The following is a 3,817-nucleotide window of genomic DNA, read 5'->3' on the forward strand; positions in this document are numbered from 1 at the left end:
TGAGGTTGTGCATGGAGCTGTGAGGTTGTAGATGGAGCTGTGAGGTTGTAGATGGAGCTGTGAGGTTGTAGATGGAGCTGTGAGGTTGTGGATGGAGCTGTGAGGTTGTGCATGGAGCTGTGAGGTTGTAGATGGAGCTGTGAGCTGAGATGGGAACGTCCAGAGGAGCCTGTTGTCCTGCATCTCCAGGGCAGAGCAGCTCTGCAGCTGTGCTGAGGGACACCCCTCGGGGGCACAGCCAGGGACCTGGGGGAGCTGTCTCCACTGCCAGCAGGGAGCCAGTCCTGTGCAGAGATGATGCAATTGTGGTAATTGGGTGGTGTAGGGTAGTTGCCATGTCTGGATCATTCCCAGGGAATCCAGGGAACAGGGTTTTCAGATCCTGCCAAAAGCCATTACCCACAATACGGGTCAGACATTTGGGAGCCAAAGGGAACCACCCCAAAACCCACCCCAGGCCGTGCTGTGTCTCACCCTTCAGCAGCACCACGGGCTGACAGAAACAGCTTCCTCTGAGCTGGGAGTTCCAGGGAAGGTCCCACAGACACAAATAAGGGAGTAGTTGATAAAACCAAACCTGCTGATATCACTTCCCCCCTCATTTACATATGCAAGTTCTTGTCACTCGACAAGGGCATCAGTTGGAGCTTAATTACCTATTGCTGAGTGCAATTAAAGCACCTTACTATCTTCTCTTACACAAAGACTAGAACACCCCCCATCTTCCCAAGCACTGGTAGGTCTCTCACACAAAAGCTGGAATCTGCATAATATTTTTTGGGTTGAACACTTTTTTAGCAAGGGAGGGAGAGAAATTCCATCACCCCTCCTGTGTCCCACATGAGCTTCCTGTTATGGAGCTGAATTCCTCAGTGTGTTGATGCTGCTCTTACCAGGTCACAGACAAAAATACACATTCTTGAGACCTGCTTATGAAGAGGATTAATCCTCAGCAAAGTCAGAGCTGCAGCACAAAGCTCAGTGTTCCTCTCTGACAGCAGCTCCCTCCATGTCAGGGTGCTCACAACTCGACCTGCTGCCTCATTCCTTGGCTTTCCCCAAGCTTTCCTGGGATCCACGGCTACACAGATTCTCATCTCCCCCTCCATCCCCCCTCCTTTCCCTCTGCTTGCTCCACGACAAAGTTATTTTCCTGAGCTACAGCTTTGTCTTTGTTTTGGGTTTTTCCCAACTCTGAGTGTTTGTTCCTCTCAGGGGCAGTGAGAAACAAATGGAAGAGATTATCACTGCTTTTAATCTTTAGGCAGACACAGATCATAGAGCAATGACAGCAAGACAAATCTGGCCGTGACAGGAGCCTTAACTGTATCTCAGATCTGAAACTGGCCTTGAGTACTCTTCCAAAGTGTCTCAGAGCCAGCACATCAGTCCCCAGAGAGGAAGCTTTCCTTCTACCCTTCCTAGTTTTACATCCTGCATTCAGCTCACTTTCTTTTAAAATACCAAACAGAGAATCCATAGACCATCCCCTTCCTTAGGGCAGCACAAATACATACACAAAACTCTCCATGCCTGATTCCAAGATTTGGTAACTCCAGCTCTAGAGCTACGAACAGAAATGGTTCAGAACAGTTGGATAAATCTTCATTGTCCCCAAACCCTGTATCTTTGCTGGCTACAGGAGCTACAGCTCTGCACTGTGGTGCCTCCAGCAGTCTCATCTGGGAGGATTCAAGCCCCCAGATCACCTGGACATGCAAACCAGCAGGTGATGCTCCATCTTTTCCACAGCAGGGGCCAGCCCTCAGTTTGGGCAGCAGCACCAGCTACCTGTGCAAAGGGCTCTTGTACATTTTTCTGGCTCTGTGCTGTATTTCCATGGATTGCAGGAAGCTGATACCCTGGCACAGATCCTCTCCCTGTGCCCTGATGAGCTGGGTCACTGCTCTCCTTTCAGACTCAATTGAAAGACTCACTCCTGCACTCCCAGCTCCCCTGGAGTTTAGGTGTGGAAAACCAAGATATTTGCCTATAAAACACCTGTTTCTGCTCCTGTCTAGCCCTAGAGAAGCTTTGGCTCCACAGGATCTGCACTTTGTTCAGCTGTGATGAGGATTTGGCAGCAGGACCGAGGAGGCACCATTTGCCTGGGTCTCTGTTATCCACTCTGGCCGAAATTTTTGGTAGGAAGTTCTGTATAGCAGAATAATGGCAACACATAATTTTTGGCATTTCTGTACTATCTGTGTGTTACTCGTAGGTGAGTGAGAGCCACTCCCGGCACTACACAAAGAGCAGGAGCTTTCTGTGCGGGCACCTTTGCTCTGGGAGGCATCTCCGTCCCTACTGAATTTTTGGCTGTCCGACGGTGTCGTGGTTTTGCTTGTTCTGCCAAACTAAGCGGGAATTTTCCCTTCCCCCCTGCCCGCTGTGAAAGAGGGATGTTGAGTGGGTGGGTTGGTTCTGCCTCGGGTGATTGATCAACGCGAAAGTATTGACCGGTAGGTCCACATTCCAGATTGATGGCCCTGGGAGTCTTCATTGTTGCCTGAGCTGGGACAGGGGCTGGGTGGCAGGAGCTCCGAGCGTGCTTTTTTTCCAGCCTGGCTCCTTGGCAGGTTTTGTTTTCTCCTGGCCCCGGTTTTTCTGCCCCAGCCCAGGACCTGCTTGGATTTTCACCGTCGATGAACTATTCGGGAAGGAGATCACCCTCTCCCCCTCCTCCGCTCCCGTGGTTTTTTTCTTGCCGGGGATTCTTTTGCACATCAAAGGAGAGGGGAAGCCGCACGGTCCAGCCGCAGACAGTGAGTTCCCTTTGAGAAGAACTCTTTTTTTACTCTTTTTCCCCCTTTCCCGGTGAGGGGGAGGGAAGATCTTAATTTTCGGCACCCCCAGGGGCACCACCCGTGATCCAACAGTGCCCCCTGCTGACTGTGGTTAGAATTGCGCCAAAGGGCGAAAACTCAAACTCTTTTTACCTTTTTGTTTGTTCGTTTTGAAAGGGATTATTTTTGGCTATAGGATTGTTGTTTGGTTGTTTTATTTGTGTTCTTTCGTTTTTCTGCCAATACACACGCATCTTTTAGTAAAGGGCTGTTATTTTTCCTTTTTTTTCCCCATGCTTTCTCAATCGGAGCCTCTTAATTTGGGATTTGCAGTTGCTTAGAGGGAGGAGTTTGGATCTTCCTCATAACTCATCCTCAGCAAAACTCTTGTGTCTCGTTAAAGTGAGGCAGATGGGCAGCTTCAGCCCAGCCCTCCAAAAGTGAACAACTGCCACTCCACCCAGGAAGGAAAGCCCTGAGCCCCCCGGCAGCCCCATTCCTTTTCCCAAGGTGGCTGAGCGGGATCTGCAGGAGCAAAGGGCTCGTGGGGAAACTGAGGCACAGGGCCCAGCAGTGCCAGGGTGAGGGGTGCCACCCCAGGGACTCACCTGGGCCATCCTGGGGCTCACCTGTGGGAGAGAGGGATGGCAAGGATGGGGCAGGAACAGGGCAGGGATGGGGCAGGAACAGGGCAGGGATGGGGCAGGAACAGGGCAGGGATGGGGCAGGGATGGAACCCGGGCAGGGGGCATCTTGAATGGGACAGAGGGCACCTGGGGTGGCACAGTTATGAGGCAGGGATGGAGCAGGGGGTACCAGGGAGGGGGCAAGGGGTGTTTGGGAGGGGAGAGATGATACCAGGGATGAGGCAGGGATGTGGTGGAGGGGAAGAGAAACGGGGCAGGGGGTAACTGGGATAGGGCAGGTGGTACCTGGGATGGGCAAGGATGGGACACAACTGCAGAGGAGCCAGTCCCAGCATCTCCAGGGCCAGGGGGCTGCTCCTGGTGGGGGGAACTTTACATCAGTGG

This window comes from Empidonax traillii, unplaced genomic scaffold (assembly GCF_003031625.1).
Source record: "Empidonax traillii isolate 1590-97213 ecotype Southwest subspecies unplaced genomic scaffold, ASM303162v1 scaffold1208:size176031, whole genome shotgun sequence".
Classification (NCBI taxonomy): domain Eukaryota; kingdom Metazoa; phylum Chordata; class Aves; order Passeriformes; family Tyrannidae; genus Empidonax; species Empidonax traillii.